This window comes from Triticum dicoccoides, chromosome 5A, assembly GCF_002162155.2.
Source record: "Triticum dicoccoides isolate Atlit2015 ecotype Zavitan chromosome 5A, WEW_v2.0, whole genome shotgun sequence".
Lineage (NCBI taxonomy): Eukaryota > Viridiplantae > Streptophyta > Magnoliopsida > Poales > Poaceae > Triticum > Triticum dicoccoides.
In genome coordinates, this window is record NC_041388.1 from 677,647,048 (window position 1) to 677,660,863 (window position 13,816).

Consider the following 13,816-nt stretch of genomic DNA (forward strand, 5'->3'; position numbering starts at 1 on the left):
ATTCGATTGTCGGTATTCCTATACCTAGTTCAATCTCGTTACCGGCAAGTCTCTTTACTCGTTCTGTAATACATCATCCCGCAACTAACTCATTTAGTTGCAATGCTTGCAAGGCTTAAGTGATGTGCATTACCGAGAGGGCCCAGAGATACCTCTCCGACAATCGGAGTGACAAAACCTAATCTCGAAATACGCCAACCCAACATGTACCTTTGGAGACACCTGTAGTACTCCTTTATATCACCCAGTTACGTTGTGACGTTTGGTAGCACCCAAAGTGTTCCTCCGGCAAACGGGAGTTGCATAATCTCATAGTCATAGGAACATGTATAAGTCATGAAGAAAGCAATAGCAACATACTAAACGATCGGGTGCTAAGCTAATGGAATGGGTCATGTCAATCAGATCATTCAACTAATGATGTGATCTCATTAATCAAATAACAACTCTTTTGTCCATGATTAGGAAACATAACCATCTTTGATTAACGAGCTAGTCAAGTAGAGGCATACTAGTGACACTCTGTTTGTCTATGTATTCACACATGTATTATGTTTCCGGTTAATACAATTCTAGCATGAGTAATAAACATTTATCATGATATAAGGAAATAAATAATAACTTTATTATTGCCTCTAGGGCATATTTCCTTCAGTCTCCCACTTGCACTAGAGTCAATAATCTAGATCACATCATCATGTGATTAACATCGATAGTTCACATCATCATGTGATTAACACCCATAGTTCACATCGCCATGTGACCAACACCCAAAGGGTTTACTAGATTCGGTAATCTAGTTCACATCGCTATGTGATTAACACCCAAAGAGTACTAAGGTGTGATCATGTTTTGCTTGTGAGAGAATCTTAGTCAACGGTCTTTCACATTCAGATCTGTTATGTATTTTGCAATTTTCTATGTCTACAATGCTCTGCACGGAGCTACTTTAGCTAATTGCTCCCACTTTCAATATGTATCTAGATCAAGACTTAGAGTCATCCAGATCCGTGTCAAAACTTGCATCGACGTAACTTTTTACGACGAACCTTTTTGTCACGTCCATAATCGAGAAACATATCCTTATTTCACTAAGGATAATTCTGACTGCTGTCCAGTGATCTACTCCTAGATCACTATTGTACTCCCTTGCCAAATCAGTGTAGGATATACGATAGATCTGGTATACAGCATGACATACTTTATAGAACCTATGGCCAAGGCATAGGGAATGACTTTCATTCTCTTTCTATCTTCTGCCGTGGTCGGGCTTTGAGTCTTACTCAACTTCACACCTTGTAATACAGGCAAGAACTCTTTCTTTGACTGCTCCATTTTGAACTATTTCAAAATTTTGTCAAGGTATGTACTTATTGAAAAAAACTTATGAAGCGTCTTGATCTATCTCTATAGATCTTGAAGCTCAATATGTAAGCAGCTTTACCGAAGTCTTTCTTTGAAAAACTCCTTTCAAACACTCCTTTAGGCTTTACAAAATAATTCTACATTATTTCCGATCAACAATATGTCATTCACATATACTTATCAGAAATGCTGTAGTGCTCCCACTCACTTTCTCGTAAATACAGGCTTCACCGCAAGTCTGTATAAAACTATATGCTTTGATCAACTCATCAAAGTGTATATTCCAACTCTGAGATGCTTGCACCAGTCCACAGATGGATCGCTGGAGTTTGCACATTTTGTTAGCACCTTTCGGATTGACAAAACCTTCTGGTTGCATCATATACAACTCTTCTTTAATAAATCCATTAAGGAATGCAGTTTTGTTTATCCATTTGCCAGATTTCATAAAATGCGGCAATTACTAACATGATTCGGACAGACTCAAGCATAGATACGAGTGAGAAACTCTCATTGTAGTCAACACCTTGAACTTGTCGAAAACCTTTTGCGACAATTCTAGCTTTGTAGATAGTAACACTACTATTAGCGTCTGTCTTCCTCTTGAAGATCCATTTATTTTCTATGGCTTGCCGATCATCGGGCAAATCCATCAAAGTTCATACTTTGTTCTCATAAATGGATCATATCTCAGATTTCATGGCCTCAAACCATTTCGCGGAATCTGGGCTCATTATCGCTTCCTCATAGTTCGCAAGTTCGTCATGGTCTAGTAACATGACTTCCAAAATAGAATTATCGTACCACTCTGGTGCGGATCTCACTCTGGTTTACCTACAAGATTCAGTAGTAACTTGATCTGAAGTTACATGATCATCATCATTAGCTTCCTCACTAATTGGTGTAGTAGTCACAAGAACAGATTTCTGTGATGAACTACTTTCCAATAAGGGAGAAGGTACAATTACCTTATCAAGTTTTCTACTTTCCTCCCACTCACTTCTTTCGAGAGAAACTCCTTCTCTAGAAAGTTTTCGAATATAGCAACAAAAGTCTTGCCTTCGGATCTGTGATAGAAGGTGTATCCAATAGTTTCCTTTGGATATCCTATGAAGACACATTTCTCCGATTTGGGTTTGAGCTTATCAGGTTGAACTTTTTCACATAAGCATTGCAACCTCAAACTTTAAGAAACGACAGCTTAGGTTTCTTGCCAAACCATAGTTCATACGGTGTCGTCTCAACGGATTTAGATGGTGCCCTATTTAACGTGAATGCCGCTGTCTCTAATGCATAACCCCAAAACGATAGTGGTAGATCGGTAAGAGACATCATAGATCGCACCATATCTAATAAAGTACGGTTATGACGTTCGGACACACCATTACATTGTGGTGTTCCAGGTGGCATGAGTAGTGAAACTATTTCACATTGTTTTTAACTGAAGGCCAAACTCGTAACTCAAATACTCTTCTCTACGATCAGATCGTAGAAACTTTATTTTCTTGTTATGATGATTTTTCACTTCACTCTGAATTTTTTTTGAACTTTTCAAATGTTTCAGACTTATGTTTCATCAAGTAGACATACTCATATCTGCTCAAATCATCTGTGAAGATCAAAAATAATGATACCTGTCGCGAGCCTCAATATTCATCGGACCACATACATCAGTATGTATGATTTCCAACAAATTTGTTGCTCGCTCCATTGTTCCGAAGAACAGAGTCTTAGTCATCTTGCCCATGAGGCATGGTTCACAAGCATCAATTGATTCATAATCAAGTGATTCAAAAAGCCCATCAGCATGGAGTTTCTTCATGCGCTTTACACCAATATGACCTAAACGGCAGTGCTACAAATAAGTTGCACTATCATTATTAACTTTGCATCTTTTGGTTTCAATATTATGATTATGTGCATCACTACGATCGAGATCCAACGAATTATTTTCATTGGGTGTGTAACCATATAAGGTTTTATTCATATAAACAGAATAACAATTTATTCTCTTACTTAAATGAATAACCGTATTACAATAAACATGATCAAATCATATTCACGCTTAATGCAAACACCAAATAACACTTATTTAGGTTCAACACTAATCTCGAAATAATAGGGAGTGTGCGATGATGATCATATCAATCTTGGAACCACTTCCAACACACATCGTCACTTCACTCTTAACTAGTCTCTGTTTATTCTGCAACTCCTGTTTCGAGTTACTAATCTTAGCAACTGAACTAGTATCAAATACTGAGGGGTTGCTATAAACACTAGTAAAGTACACATCAATAAGATGTATATCAAATATACTTATGTTCACTTTGCCATCCTTCTTATCCGCCAATCACTTGGGGTAGTTCCGCTTCTAGTGACCAGTCCCTTTGCAGTAGAAGCACTTAGTCTCAGGCTTAGGATCAGACTTAGACTTCTTCACTTGAGCAGCAACTTGCTTGCCGTTCTTCTTGAAGTTCCCCTTCTTCCCTTTGCCCTTTTCTTGAAACTAGTGGTCTTGTCAACCATCAACACTTGATGTTTTTCTTGATTTCTACCTTCGTTGATTTCAGCATCACGAAGAGCTTGGGAGTTGTTTCCGTTATCCCTTGCATATTATAGTTCATCACGAAGTTCTACTAACTTGGTGATGGTGACTAGAGAATTCTGTCAATCACTATCTTATCTGGAAGATTAACTCCCACTTGATTCAAGCGATTGTAGTACCCAGACAATCTGAGCACATGCTCACTAGTTGAGCGATTCTCCTCCATCTTTTAGCTATAGAACTTGTTGGAGACTTCATATCTCTCAACTCGGTTATTTGCTTGAAATATTAACTTCAATTCCTGGAACATCTCATATGGTCCATGACGTTCAAAACGTCTTTGAAGTCCCGATTCTAAGCCATTAAGCATGGTGCACTAAACTATCAAGTAGTCATCATATTGAGCTAGCCAAACGTTCATAACGTCTGCATCTGCTCCTGCAATAGGTCTGTCACCTAGCGGTGCATCAAGGACATAATTTTTCTATGCAGCAATGAGGATAAACCTCAGATCACGGATCCAATCCGCATCATTGCTACTAACATCTTTCAACACAATTTTCTCTAGGAACATATCAAAATAAACACAGGGAAGCAACAGCGCGAGCTATTGATCTACAACATAATTTGCAAAATACTACCAGGACTAAGTTCATGATAAATTTAAGTTCAATTAATCATATTACTTAAGAACTCCCACTTAGATAGACATCCCTCTAATCCTCTAAGTGATCACGTGATCCAAATCAACTAAACCATGTCCGATCATCACGTGAGATGGAGTAGTTTCATTGGTGAACATCATTATGTTGATCATATCTACTATATGATTCACGCTCGACCTTTCGGTCTCCGTGTTCCGAGGCCATATCTGTATATGCTTGGCTCGTCAAGTATAACCTGAGTATTCCGCGTGTGCAACTGTTTTGCACCCGTTGTATTTGAACGTAGAGCCTATCACACCCGATCATCACGTGGTGTCTCAGCACGAAGAACTTTCGCAACGGTGCATACTCAGGGAGAACACTTCTTGATAATTTAGTGAGAGATCATCTTATAATGCTACCGTCAATCAAAGCAAGATAAGATGCATAAAAGATAAACATCACATGCAATCAATATAAGTGATATGATATGGCCATCGTCATCTTGTGCCTATGATCTCCATCTCCGAAGCACCGTCGTGATCACCATCGTCACCGGCGTGACACCTTGATCTCCATCGTAGCATCGTTGTCGTCTCGCCAAGTTTATGCTTCTACGACTATCGCTACCGCTTAGTGATAAAAGTAAAGCATTAAATCGCGATTGCATTGCATACAATAAAACGACAACCATATGGCTCCTGCCAGTTGCCGATAACTCGGTTACAAAACATGATCATCTCATACAATAAAATTCAGCATCATGCCTTGACCATATCACATCACAACATGCCCTGCAAAAACAAGTTAGACGCCCTCTACTTTGTTGTTGCAAGTTTTACGTGGCTGCTACGGGCTTAAGCAAGAACCAATCTCACCTACGCATCAAAACCACAACGATAGTTTGTCAAATAGACTCCGTTTTAACCTTCGCAAGGACCGGGCGTAGCCACACTTGGTTCAACTAAAGTTGGAGAGGCTGTCGCCCGCAAGCCACCTATGTGCAAAGCACGTCGGGGAAACCGGTCTCGCGTAAGCGTACGCGTAATGTTGGTCCGGGTCGTCTCGTCCAACAATGCCGCCGAACCAAAGTATGACATGCTGGTAGGCAGTATGACTTATATCGCCCACAACTCACTTGTGTTCTACTCGTGCATATAACATCAACATAAATAACCTAGGCTCGGATGCCACTGTTGGGTTTCGTAGTAATTTCAAAAAAATTCCTACAAACACGCAAGATCATGTGATGCATAGCAACAAGAGGGGAGAGTGTTGTCTACGTACTCACGCAGACCGACTGCGGAAGCGTTGACCCAACGTAGAGGAAGTAGTCGTACGTCTTCACGATCCAACCAATCAAGTACCGAAACTACAACACCTCTGAGTTCGAGCACACGTTCAGCTCGATGACGATCCCCGGACTCCGATCCAGCAAAGTGTCGGGGAAGAGTTCTGTCAGCACGATGGCGTGGTGACGATCTTGATGCACTACAGCAGCAGGGCTTCGCCTAAACTCCGCTACAGTATTATCGAGGAATGTGGTGGCTGGGGGCACCGCACACGGCTAAGGAATAGATCACGTGGATCAACTTGTGTGTTCTAGGGTGCCTCTACCTCAGTATATAAAGGACCAAAGGGGGGGGGGGCTGGCCGGCCACAAGGGGTGCGCCAGGAGAGTCCTACTCCCTCTGGGAGTAGGATTCCCCCCCCCCAATCCTAGTTGGAATAGGATTCGCAGAGGGGGGAAAGAGAAGGAGGGGCCCGACCACCTCTCCTAGTCCTAATAGGACTAGGGGAAGGGGAAGGCACGCAGCCCATGTAGGGCTGCCTCTTCTCTTTTCCACTAAGGCCCATCATGGCCCATTTAGCTCCCGGGGGGTTCCGGTAACCTTCCCGGTACTCCGGTAAAATCCCAATTTCACCCGGAACACTTCCGATATCCAAACATAGGCTTCCAATATATCAATCTTTATGTATCGACCATTTCGAGACTCCTCGTCATGTCCGTGATCACATCCGGGACTCCGAACAACCTTCGGTACATCAAAATGCATAAACTCATAATATAACTGTCATCGTAACCTTAAGCGTGCGGACCCTACGGGTTCGAGAACAATGTAGATATGACCGAGACACGTCTCCGGTCAATAACCAATAGCGGGACCTGGATGCCCATATTGGCTCCTACATATTCTACGAAGATCTTTATCGGTCAGACCGCATAACAACATACGTTGTTCCCTTTGTCATCGGTATGTTACTTGCCCGAGATTCGATCGTCGGTATTCCTATACCTAGTTCAATCTCGTTACCGGCAAGTCTCTTTACTCGTTCTTTAATACATCATCCCGCAACTAACTCATTTAGTTGCAATGCTTGCAAGGCTTAAGTGATGTGCATTACCGAGAGGGCCCAGAGATACCTCTCCGACAATCGGAGTGACAAAACCTAATCTCGAAATACGCCAACCCAACATGTACCTTTGGAGACACTTGTAGTACTCCTTTATAATCACCCAGTTACGTTGTGACGTTTGGTAGCACCCAAAGTGTTCCTCCGGCAAACGGGAGTTGCATAATGTCATAGTCATAGGAACATGTATAAGTCATGAAGAAAGCAATAGCAACATACTAAACGATCGGGTGCTAAGCTAATGGAATGGGTCATGTCAATCAGATCATTCAACTAATGATGTGATCTCGTTAATCAAATAACAACTCTTTTGTCCATGATTAGGAAACATAACCATGTTTGATTAATGAGCTAGTCAAGTAGAGGCATACTAGTGACACTCTGTTTGTCTATGTATTCACACATGTATTATGTTTCCGGTTAATACAATTCTAGCATGAATAATAAACATTTATCATGATATAAGGAAATAAATAATAACTTTATTATTGCCTCTAGGGCATATTTTCTTCAGCTTCACCGAGTCCGTATCGTTGGTGTACATCACATTCAACTTGGTGCAGCCATAGGACTGAACGGCGAACTCAAAGGGGAACTCCTTGCTAAAGTCCATATCCAGCAGGCTCACCCCTCGGATCGCCATTGGAGTCTCTTCGAGTGAACAAGTGTGTAGGCGGCGGCGGCAGTTCGTTTTTTAGCTCTTGGGGAACTGGATTCAGCAGTAAGCTGAGTGTGTACATGCGACAATAGTTACTACCCCTCCCTCGTCTGCTGCACGCCCGGCAGAAGATGCACCGTCGACCACACGTCGGTTAACGAGCGGGTCAGTATTGGTACTGTAATAACTGGAGTTAGTGGTCACTTTACTTAAATTTAATTAGCTTTAATAGAAATTTGTACTTAAAACAAGCAATGCATTCGCTCGTTCTATCAGTGCCACATGATCAACATGCACAACAATTAGAATTATTATTCTCAGGACGCACACGATCATCACATTTGTCGCACTTTCACAAAAGATAATACTACCGAGTTTGACTGTTTGTTATGGTTGTTGTCCTCTCCATCATCATGCCGTGTTTCCCAGCTTGCAAGATTCAGAACCAACAAATAAGATCCAAATAATAAGTACAACAAAGATGCCTACACATCTCATTGATTCCCAGCTTGCAAGATTCAGAACCAACAAATAAGATCCAAATAATAAGTACAACAAAGATGCCTACACATCTCACTGATTCCCAACTTGCAAGATTCAGAACCAACCCATTAGAGCCTTTTGATAAAGTGAATATCAGGATTAAATTCATCTTGGCTAGCCATGTCATACAATCGAAGAACTTGGTGAATGCTCTTGACCGTCACAACATTTGTAGTTGAGTATTCCTGTTTACACAGCATGTTTGCACAACACAAACAAGGAGACAGAAGAGCATGATTTCGCTTTAATAGTGGCCTCCTTGAACTCAACCTCCAGCTCTACTTGGATGAGGTCTGCCTGGAGTTCCATGATTCAATTCATGCGCCTTTTTCTGCAGTTCACCTGAAATGAAGCAAAGATTGCACCATTCAGCTAGCAAGAAGTACTTGCTCTTGTGAGCTGGCAGGTTCTTCTTTAGTAGTTGCACTAAAATTGAGGAACATTAAGGTTGGCTATCCGGCTCATGTAAGGTGCAACTATAATTTTCTCATCCTTTTGTGCAGTTCCACTAAAATAAAGTGCTATTGTGGTGACAGTGACGGCTCCATCTTGCAAAGGCTAATAAAATGTTGCACGAGATTACTAGCAGAACTTGACGGAGATTTTGGAAACTCCAATCACCATTTTGTGCAGTTCCACCAAAATTGAGAGATGTTGCCCACGTGACATTTTAGTTGAACTGCACAAGACACTCATTCCAAAAAAAGTGTTTTCTGCAGTTCACCAAAAGGTCACAATAGCAACAAGGTGAAATGGATATCCCTATCTGCACAAAAAGATAGAAAGTAAACAGTTGTTGGTCAATAAGAATATACGAAACATATACAAAATGAAAAGAAGCATCTTAATTATGTTCATGGCAATCACGCAAGGACAATAGAAATTTTAAAACGTCAGCGATGCTTCATGTTACCAGAAGCATTACGATCAACAATGAGATTCCTCGAATATGGGATTACTTTAATGGTGGCATTGCTTGTTTACTAGACACAGTAAATCAACAGCAGCTAAAGAGTTGGTTTAAGGGTATGGGACCGTGGTGACAGGAAACCAGGACACTCAGCAGCGTAAAGGAGCAACTTACTTATCATATTGGGGAAAACAGCAGGAGTGCCATTGTACTATGTGAGGGTAGCAAATCTAATCCTGGAGACCTTTTACTATGTGAGGGCAGCAAATCTAATCCTGGAGACCTTTTACTATGTGAGGGCAACAAATCTAATCCTGAGACCTTTTACTATGTGAGGGCAGCAAATCTAATCCTGGAGACCTTTTACTATGTGATGGCAGCAAATCTAATCCTGGACATACTCTGTTGACTTGTCCACCAGCCGCCACTTTCTATCCTTTTTTCAACCAATAATAGATTTGTTCATTATCCAGTTTGTACTGTGTTTTCCCATTATTTCCCTTTTCAACCAAGAGACCGATTGGGTATCCAGTCTCTACTACTTTCACCATATTATTTCCTATTTGAATCAAGTCCTAGATTCATGTTACAACTTTCCCCCTTTCTTCGTTGTTTGAACAAAGCCCTAGATTCGAATGCATGAAGTAGCTTTACCTCTAATAATACTAAAAATTTACGTGGCTTTGGAAGAGCTGATGGGAGTAGAAAAAGATGCACATGCAGACATGTGGGGAGCTGGGGCAGTAGAGCAAGCCCGCTTTCGAAGAACTTATACCTGAGGGTCGTCGGGATGTCGGCGGCGGCAGGTCGAATCTGCGGACAATACGACAGGGAGGAAGAAGGGTCGGAGGACCTCCCGAGCTGGCCATGTGTCGGAGAGAATGGCACGGGCAGATGATCGGGGCCCTCTGACAGCTATGGGTTTCCTCCCTCGGTGGCGATGACCGCGTGAAGATGCACCTTTTAGTCCTCTACACACACCGGCCGAAGGGATCCAACCGGATCTGTGACCAGCGGTGAGCAGAGAGAAAATGTCGCTACCGCTGTCTTGTTTATATCTGGAGAGGATGAGAGAATGAAGAGAGCAACCCTAGTAAAGCAAGCGCTCAGGCCCCTGCGTCCATATATAGTGGAGTGATTATCTTTTTTCTCTGCACAACAAGCGTTTCAATTTGTGTACGTGGCATTAAAGAAAAGAAACTCTATATTTAAGGTGACTACTGTACGGCTCCTACTTACTACTAGTCGTACTACAGTATTGTTCACTTGTGCTCCTCACCCCTCCATTAATTGAACAACCCCACGGGTGAATAAACATACAGTAAGTACTATATTTATATAGAACGAACAAGCTCGAACTGTTTTCGCGTAGTTAAAAGTTGAGGGCGGGGCTTTTCCCGGGCAGTACGCGCGACAGTTTTCGGGTAGGGCCAGAAGACTATTTAAAAAAAAACTTCGAGACGGCCACATAGCATGGAGCCGACCCCAATGATTTTAAGCTTACAGGCACGATACACGCTATCCTAGACTACTATACACATGAAACTGCCACACGAGCGTCCGGGCTGCGCTTGGCTCTTCGCCTCTTCGGGAAGTTGAGGAGTACTACAGTACGCTTCTGGCCATCTGACACTGATTGAACTGCACTGGAGGAGTACTACAGTATGCTTCTGGCCATCTGACACCGATTGAACTGCTGCATGTCCACCGCGTGTGGGAGGGAGAGCGTGTAGCGAAAGCTTCTCCTAGTCTTGCCAGCCACCACGCTCATGGGCGAGGGAGGGACGCTCTTGCGTTTGCGTGTATGACAGGTGGGCCCTACAAGTGTGTGGCCAACCTGTCATATAGCCAAAGGCATGTGCAGTTAAGTCCGCGAGGGAGAGGAGAATCAAACTTCTCGTTGATGTACGAGTTGACGCGACACATCAAAGCACTGCACTCGATATATTTCAATAATTTGCGTGTGTGACTCCCAGATGCAGAGGCCGGGGGTCATCATCCTCCTTTTCGAGAAAAAATAGACGCGTGTGTGAGAGGACGAGTGCGTGCGTGCACCTCTTCTCTTCCTGTATAATGTACTACTAAACTCAGAGTACAAGTTTTTGTGGGTGGCACGATGGTGCGTGCGAGAAGTCCCGAGAGATAGGTTTAATGCATTAATTGCAATGCATGCATGCATAAAGTACATGCATTGGTCAATTTTCTCTTAATACTTGCATGCAATGATTTAATGCACCTTGGAATCTGAACATGTATTGGGGACAACCAATTGAGCCTTATAAAATGGAAAAACTAAAATTTTGAGATAAGCCCTATAAAATCGGAAAGGAGGGAGTAGAAAAAGAAGTACTCCATCCGGGAATAGTGCCGCACTTCAAAACTAGAACCGTCAATAAATTTTGAGCTTGCGTCTCGTCACATGCCAAATTACTCCATGCTATATTGAATTGCAAACCTGTTTACACCGATCACAACCTAAACGGTTTCCCACTTAGGAGCGTATTAGTACTCGGTTATAAATACTAGTATGCCAAGATGACTGCACATTCCTCCTCAACTCCTCATCCACAAAAACAAACAAGTCATTCAGCATCCTTCCCTTGCGCCTGCCATGGCCAGCGTGAGTTCTGGGTCGAGAGATTGCCACCAGGGAGAGGCGAGCATGGAAGCGGAAGCACGAGAGATGTCCCGCCTCGCTGCGAGAGTAGCCGACATGTCCCGTCGCGCGGAAGTAGGAGCACAGAGGTCCCGCCGTGCCACTGAAGCAGCACGGAGGTCCCGCCGCGCCGTCGATGCAGCAGACTGGTCCGGCCGCGCCGCGGAAGCAGCAAAGATGTCCCGCCGCGCCGCGGCGGCCTGGGAAAATTTCTTGCGGGCACGCGGCGACTGTTACAGGCGCATGCATGCGATCGTCCATAGCCAAACGGATGAGATATCCCGCTCGGCGAGGTTGTAGGACGACATGGTAGCCTCATTTGAACACGCTACCGGCGTCATCTGGCAACTAAGGGAGGGTAATGAGAGGCTCCGCGCCGAGCGCGATCTGCTGAGGGAGAAGATCGTCCGAAGTGCAGACCTGCAGGAGGAGACTAGTGCCTTGTTGAAGAAACTTATGGATGAGAATGACATGCTCCGCAACAAGCGCCAAAGGCTGGTGGAGGAATCCGTGGATGTTCTCAAGCAGCGTCTTGAGGACACGAAAGAGCTCATTGCCGCTTGCCGTGGAGACTAGTTTCCTGGTTTCTTTTGATGTAATAATTGGTTTAGGATGTGGATTTTGTCATCGGTTGTGAAATGTTGGGTTCTAGCGCAGATGTTTGGCCTTTGTTGGCCTCTTGGGATGTTGCGATTTCAATCTGGTAGCTTTTAGTCCTTCGTGTTAGGCTGGAGTTGTGCTGAACTTCTTGTGAATTGTGGTGGTTTTCAGTAATGAAAATCGGAAGGGGCAAGCCCTTCTTTGATGAAAAAAAATTTAATCGTCCTTATATATTCATCAGTCTTGCTATAAGTCGCAGTAGATGCTATATAGGTCCGTCGGATCTTACATCAAGATCCGTGCTTTCAGATTTTCTTTTTTCTCTCTTAAATCTCAGTCGAGTGAAACATAGTCACGCCATTAAACAGAGGCTCGAGCGCCATTAATGGAGACCTTGGGAGAGAGGTGGACGGCAGATGGAGGTCAAAGGGATCTCCTCCCGATAAGCACGCGCAGGGGTCTGATCGCGCGCCTCTCGTACTCAAATAGCTACCATGCACGTCGCCTCCTAGCTAATAAAAAATGGGACGTGTGGCGGCACGTAAATGGTACTAGTAAGTAGAACGCCCACGGTTTCAATAATACTTATGTTTCCGATTGTAACGTGACATCACTTCTTCCAAAATGACTTTGTTGATTGTTAATGTGTGCGCCTTCGCAAATTGGACTGCAAATTTACCACAGCATGTTGGTGCCATGTCATGGCACCAAGCCAAGTTTCATTATTTTCATGTGTGTTTTGGATTTGCAGGAATTAAAAAACTAAGTTTCTCAATGTTTCCAACCCAGCCACGATGCCCAGATTTTGAATTTCATTCCCATTTCTTGCATGGAACCTAGAAATTTACCCGAGGACACACATGTGATTTTTCAACCAACTTTGGTGCACTGGAACATGTGCTTGTATTTCAAATTTGAATTATGCACACAAAGGTGACACGTTCCCTCCCAGAACCACGAGCCTTCTTGAGAGAAGCTCCGATTTGCAAGAAGCTTATACCAAAATTTGTTCCTATTCGGCCAATTTTTTTACCACGGCATGGTACTACCATGACATGACACCATGCCAAGTTTCATGATTTTAAAACCAAGTTTCTCAATGTTATCGACCGAGCCACGATGCCCATATGTTTGAATTTTATTCTCATTTTTTGCATGGGACCTACTCCCTCCTTCCATCTATATAGGGCCTAATGTGTTTTTCAAGACAACCTTTGACTATTGACAAGATTAATAGCACATGAGATGATACTATGCAAATTATATTATTGGAAGCTCCTTTGACATACAAAATTGAAGGTATGATTTGTGTAAGTTGCATGTCATATATTATTGCTCTAACGTTTCGTCAAAGTTAGCCTCGAAAAACGCATTAGGACCTATATGCATGAGAGGAGTCGACTTCGAGAGAACGTGTTTGTTCGAGAGACATCGAGGAAGACTACTATATATCGATGGTGCATGTAGGCGGGAATTA